The following is a 6634-nucleotide window of genomic DNA, read 5'->3' on the forward strand; positions in this document are numbered from 1 at the left end:
CTCTGCCCTGTTGACCTATCTAATGGAGACAGTGGGGTATTGAAGTCCCCTACTATTAATGAGTTGGGATTAATCTATGTCTTAAAGTCCTGTAGTACTGTTTTTATGAAGTTGGGTGTACTAGAGTTTGGTGGTTTTATGTTCATGATTGTAATATCTTCTTGGTTTATTGTTCCCTTGATCAGAATGAAGTGGCCCTCCTTATCTCTTCTGATTGGTTTTACTTCGAAATCTATTTTGTCGGATATTAGAATTGCAACCCCTGCTTGTTTCTTAGTGTCATTTGCTTGGAATATTCCTTTCCATCCTTTCTCCTTAAGGTAGTGCCTGTCCTTGAAGGTGAGATGGGTTCTTGCAGGCAGCAAAGAGTAAAAAGATAGGTTTTGTTTCTTAATCCATTCAGTTAGTCTGTGTCTTTTGACTGGGGAGTTCAGTCCATTGATATTTAAAGTTATTAATGAAAGATGTGTATTGAACCCTGTCATCTTTATTTCTGTTTACATTCTTGATATAGTTGTGCATTTCCACAGTTAAACATTCATTGAATTTCTTTCCATAACCCCTTGGGCATAATCGTTCCTTTTTTCAGCTCTTTGTATTGCTTCAGGAACTCTCTGAAGTCCTGGTTTTGTGGACATGAATTCTTTCAGCCTATTTATGTCATGGAAGATTTTTCGTTCCCCTTCAACTGTAATCGACATTTTGGCTGGGTATAGTAATCTGGGTTGGCATCTGTAGTCATTTAGAACTGGGAATACTTTGGTCCAGGCTCTTCTGGCTTTCATAGTTTGCACTGAAAAGTCAGCTGTAATCCTGATGGGTTTTCCTTTATATGTGACTTGTTGTTTTTCTTTTGCAGCTTTCAGTATTGTCTCTTCATTCTGAAAGTTTAGTGTTTTTACTATAATGCGCTGTGGAGAGTTTCTTTTCTGGTCCTGTGTATTTGGTGTTCTATGTGGTTCTTGTATTTGTATAGGCATGTCTTTCTTTAATTTTGGGAAATTTTCTTCTAAAATCCTGTTGAATATCTGTTCCATACCATTATCTTGAGATTCTTCTCCTTCCTGTTGGCCTATGATTCATGCATTTGGTCTTTTTATGGTGTCACACAATTCCTGCATAGTCCATCTTTGTATTTTCTTAAGTTTTTCATAATCTTTGCTTGAGTGGTCTAATTCATCCACTTTTTTTTTTTTGGGTCTTTTTGAGACAGGGTCTTCCTGTAGCCCCAGCTGGCCTGGAACTCATTATGTAGACCAGGCTGGCCTTGAACTCACAGAGATGTGCCTGCCTCTGCCTCCCAAGTCCTCGGACTAAAGGCATGCTCCAGCACACCCGGCTAATTCATCCACTTTATCTTACAGTCTTGATATTCTGTTTTCCATTTCATTTATCCTATTGGTGAGGCTTTCTCCTGTCATTTTTAATTGGCTTACCGAGTGTTTCACTTCCTTCTTCATTTCAGCCCAAGTATTCTTCAATATTTCTCTTTTCTAAATTCATTCAGAAGTTTATCCCTATCTTCCTTCAGTTCTTTGATTTCTTTGTGTGTTCTTTAAATTCACTGAATTCTTTTACCATGTTTATAATCGTTTTTTTGAGTTCCATGTCTCTAGTGGGTTCCTATTGTACTCCTCTAGAGGACTAGTTGTACTTGGTGGGGATATATTATTTTGGTTTTTTATGTTATTATTTTTTCTCTGTGACTTTGACATGTGAATTTCTTTTGTAGATTCTGGTTATAGCTGGTTGGTCTAGGCTTCAGGTTCTGTATTTTGATTTTATATTGGCATGGCCAAATTGTTTTCATCTTCAGGAGTTCCCACAGAGGCCGAAGTCAGATGATGATCAGATTCTCTCAGACTTTCTTCTAAGGTCTGGATCCCTCCAGAAATGATGCTGCCCTTAGGAATTTGGGGGCTGTGTTGGCCTGGGAACAGGGCCCAGGAAAGATGCTGTTCTCAGGAAGGTGGTGGCCATGCCATCCAGGGATGCAAAGTGAAGTAGGGGAGGGAAGAGGACCCGAGAGCTCCTGGGGACTACTGGGAAGAACTGGGTTGGTCTGGATGCAAACAATCAGGAAGCAGTGGCAATTTGGAGCCAAGAGGTCAGTCCAAGTGTCTGGGGTGCCAAGAAAAGAAATGGGCCAGTACCCAGGCTAGGAGGGGAGCTGAGAGGGTGAATGAGGCTGGGGGAATCAAGGAATAGTGGGCACAGCTGGATTTACCTAGGAAAGGTGCTGGCACCAGGATACAGGAGGCTGTACAACCCAGGGAAGCAAATGGAGGTGAGGGTGGGACCAGGCCCAGAGGGCTCCTGGGGACTGCAGGGAGGGATTGGGTTGGTCTAGATGGAAAGGATCAGGAAGCAGTGGGGATTCTGGGTCCAGAGGTCAGTCCAGGAGTCTGTGGTTCCATGACAAGAAATGGGCCAGTACCCAGGCTAGGAGGGGAACTGGGAGGGTGAATGAGGCTGGGGGAGTCAAGGCATGGCAGGCCACAGGACCCACTGAGGAAAGATGCTAGCACCAGGATGCTGGTGGCTGAGCCACCAGGGAAGCAAATGTAGGTGGGGGTGGGACACAGGCCCAGAGGGCTCCTGGGGACCACAGGGAAGAACTGGGTTTGTCTGGATGAAAAGGATGAGGAAGCAGTGGTGGCTCTGTGCCAAGAGGTCAGCCCCAGCGTCTGGGGTGCCAAGACAAGAAATGGGCCAGTACCCAGGCTAGGAGGAAGGACAGGGCAGGGGAGAATTATGAAATTTTTATCAGTTTGAAAAACAAAAAAAAAAACCCTCAAGGCAGGCCAGCTATAACTCTCAACAGCTGCCCTGAGGAGGATGGAGAAGAAACAAGTCATGCCTTTTAAATGGAATGGAAGTCAGACATATGGTGAACTAGCAGCCACATGGCTGGGAGGGGAGCTTTAGAGAGAGTAAGGAAACCCAAAATGTGGGGGAAACCCAGTGTGTTTAGGAAAAGAGAAAAGAGAAAGAAGAAATGCAGACAGACTTATGAAACTGTAGGTCACCTGCCTGATAAACTACTGCTTTAGAGGGTAGAAATTCTGGGCAAAAAATTTACAGGATACATTTAAAAACTAATTATTCTACCTATCTCTCTAGCATGACTTAAAGTGAGCCCACCTTCCTAGGCCCAACAGGAATGTTAGGTCTCTACCCAGGCCAGAGATTCTCTTCCTGTGATCAGGAGTTTTTCTCTTAATTGGCCATTATCACTACTGTAACATAAGGACCTGAATTCAGATCCCCAGCACTCAGAAAAAAAAAAAAAGCTCTATGAGTTGGGCATGGTGGTGGCTGCCTTTAATTCTAGCACTCAGTGGGTAGAGGCAAGCAGATCTCTCTGAGTTCAAGGCCAGCCTGGTCTACATAGTTATAGGTCAGTCAGTTCTACACAGTGAGACCCTATCTCAAAAAACAAAACAAACAAAACAAAAAAAGTCCAATGAGAGGCTGAGCATGGTGGTACACACCTTTAATCTTAGCATTCAGAAGCAGAGTCAGGTATTTCAGGCCAGCTGCAGCTACAGGGAAATCTTGTCTCACAACAAACAAACCAAAAAACCTCTGTGAGGTGGCTTATAATTGTAATTATCAATCCTGGGAAGGTAGAAACAGGAGTACATTGACCAACCAGTCCAGCTAATCAGCAATAATCAGCAAGCTCCAGATTCGATGAGAGACACTGTCTCAAAAAATAGAGTGGAAAACCAGGCATGGTGGCACATGCCTTCAATCCTAGCACTGGGGAGGCAGAGGCAGGTATAGGTCTGTGCCATCAATGCCTGGTCTACATTCACAAGTTCCTGGGCAGCTGAACTACAGGGTGACCCGGCCTCAAAATAAATAAATAAATAAACAAATAAATAAATAAACAAATAAACAAATGGTAGAAATTGAGAAAGACACCCAATGTACCTCTGACCTCTACTTGCACATGGTTGTACAACTACACATTTATCACACACATGCACGCAACAAAAAAACTAGAGAAAAAGATTTGGAGACAGAGGAACAGTATGTGGAAACGATACAGGATATAAGGGAACTTCTGTCTCAGTGTAATAGCAGTAAAAACTTAGTTGTAGAGAGAATGAACTCTCAGGCAAAAGTTTTTAATAGAGTCAGTTCCTCAAGAACAAGAGGTGAGGTGAAGGAAGGGGTGTGAGGGATATTGCTGATGGAGAAAAAAAGTGTCCCATATCAGAGGAAGGAATGGCCCTGAAGTGGAGTCCAAGGTTCAGTAGTTTTCCATTAGTCATAATGATAATGAGTGTTTTTTAACATAGGCCTAATATTCTGCCTTGCCTCCCATGTGCTGGGGTTGCAGGTATGGGCTACCACACCAAGCTGAGAATGGTATTTTTAATACATTTTAAAAAATTGTTATTTTTATTTTATGTGTATGAGTGTATTGCCTGCATGTGTGTAAGTGCCTCCATGTCATGCAATGCCTGTGGAGGTCAGAAGCGGGTGTCAGATTCCCTGTAACTGGAGTTATGGACAGTTGTTAGCTGCCATATGGGTGCTGGGAATTGAACCCAGGTTCTCTGCAAGAGCAGCCAGTGCTCTTAATCACTGAGCCATCTCTCCAGCCCTGAGAATGGTATTTTTAAAGAAATCTCTTACTTTTATCTTAAGTAGTTTTTTCTTAAATAAAATGTAGATCAGGGCTGGGGAGATGGCTCAGTCAATAAAGTGCTTGCTTCCAAGTATGAGGACCTGAGTTTGGTCCCAGAACTGACTTTACAAAGCTGGGCTACAATGTTACACACATGTAAGCACAGCCCTGGGGAGGTGGAAACAGGTGGATCCCCAGTGATCAGTAGCCAGTTTAACATACTGGTGAGCTCTAGTCTAATGAGAGATCATATCTCAAAAAAAAGGTCATCTGAGGTTATGCTCAGATGCCTCCACATGCAGTACACACACACACACACACACACACACACACACACACACACGGCCACAGACAGGGACATGGAGTCGTCTTTGGAGACCTCATGGGGCACCCTAAACCCAGTGTTACTGTTCTTTGTGTGGTACTGGTGAGGCCAGATTTCATTTCTAACACTCATATTTAAGCAGAATTTGTTGCTATCGTAACATTATTACTTGAAACATCACTCTATAAAAGGAATAAAATCTTTACATAGGCAACCATCACAGCAAATGCTAATTGTGCTGGAATTGTTGACTCTCAGATGGCAAGAGACTTCACACTCTGTCTCCCAATTGGCTAGTTCTTCCAATGGGTGGGGCCTGACTTGGAGCCTGGACTAAGAAGGGGCTGGTGGGAGCCGCCGGTAGCACGCATGGTATGGGGAACACACAGCCAGCCACAGCCACTCGAAGACAAAATGGACTGATTCTTGTGGACCTGGGGCAAAATCGCTGGCCTCTGAGGCATGAGCGAATGCTAGTGGGGACTTTGGTAGTTGTGGTGTGGTCTGATATGGCGGGCTCTGAGCTGCTCCACCAGAGGCATGGGGCTAGGCACTGGGTTTTCATTCCTTTGTAAGTTAATAAATGCACATAAAATATATTATATGGTTTGTCTGATAGCGCAGGAGACCCAGAGGGAATTCAGGCCACAAAACTGGTGTAGTCTGGCCAGATAAAGGAACTACAGCCTTGAGGATATGGGTCTCAGAAAGTAGTGCTGTTCCCACTGCCCCTGTGGCAGGTCAGCTGGGCTCTGAGTCCCAAATCCAGGAGAGAAGCCAATCAAAACCCATATGCTTAATAGGGTTAAGGATAGTCATATGGGTTATACAATGGATCTTAAAATCTCTAACTAAAAAGAAGCCAGCCACTCAGAAGCGTGGGCCACAGCTGTTTTGTAAATGTGGGGATATGTTGTGGGTATGTGAAGATGTGTTAAAGGTTACACAAAGGCTAGAAAGTCTTTTACCTGCTCTAGACCCAAACAGAGTGCCTGGAGAGTGCAGCCACTTTGCATCATAAAAGCTGTGCCCCAGGCAGGGAAAGCTGAAAAGGCTTGCACGGGCAGACCAGGTGCAGAGCCAGGGACACTTTGACTTGTGTAAAGTCCAAGGACTCAGAGGAAAAGACAGATAATAGTGAAAAGGAAAAAAAAGCGAACTGTGCTGTAGCTAGGAAATAGTCCATGCTAGAACTGTTAAAACTAGGAAAAACTTACAAGCAAGCAAGCAGAGAGCCCCTGGCCACATAGCTTGTGAGAGTATGGGACATGGGAGCAAATGACATCAGTCTAAGTCCGTCAGAAGCTTCACAGCTGAGTTTGTATAACCTCCCATCCATCCTTATGATATAGGCTGTTCAACCTAGGCCAATGCAGGGGGGAGCAGTCCTTAATGGGATGGCTGGTTGAAGGCATTAAAGATACATGGTTGTCACCAAGGGAGACTAACATGATTAGCAGGGACTGGAGGACTATAAAAGAGGGGCAGGCATTCCTGAGAGAACTAGGTATGAGAAAAGCAATACATGATATGTCCAGTTCACTGGGCCAGATAAGACTGAGTTCACCAGAGATATGAAAGAAAGCCTAAATCAACTGGGACCTCGAGAATGGTATGGGGCTTTAATGGTTTTACTAAGCCGTTTGATGGGACAGGATCTTTGTAAA

The sequence above is a fragment of the Nannospalax galili genome, unplaced genomic scaffold, assembly GCF_000622305.1.
Source record: "Nannospalax galili isolate Female #2095 unplaced genomic scaffold, S.galili_v1.0 scaffold381, whole genome shotgun sequence".
NCBI classification, from domain to species: Eukaryota; Metazoa; Chordata; class Mammalia; order Rodentia; family Spalacidae; genus Nannospalax; species Nannospalax galili.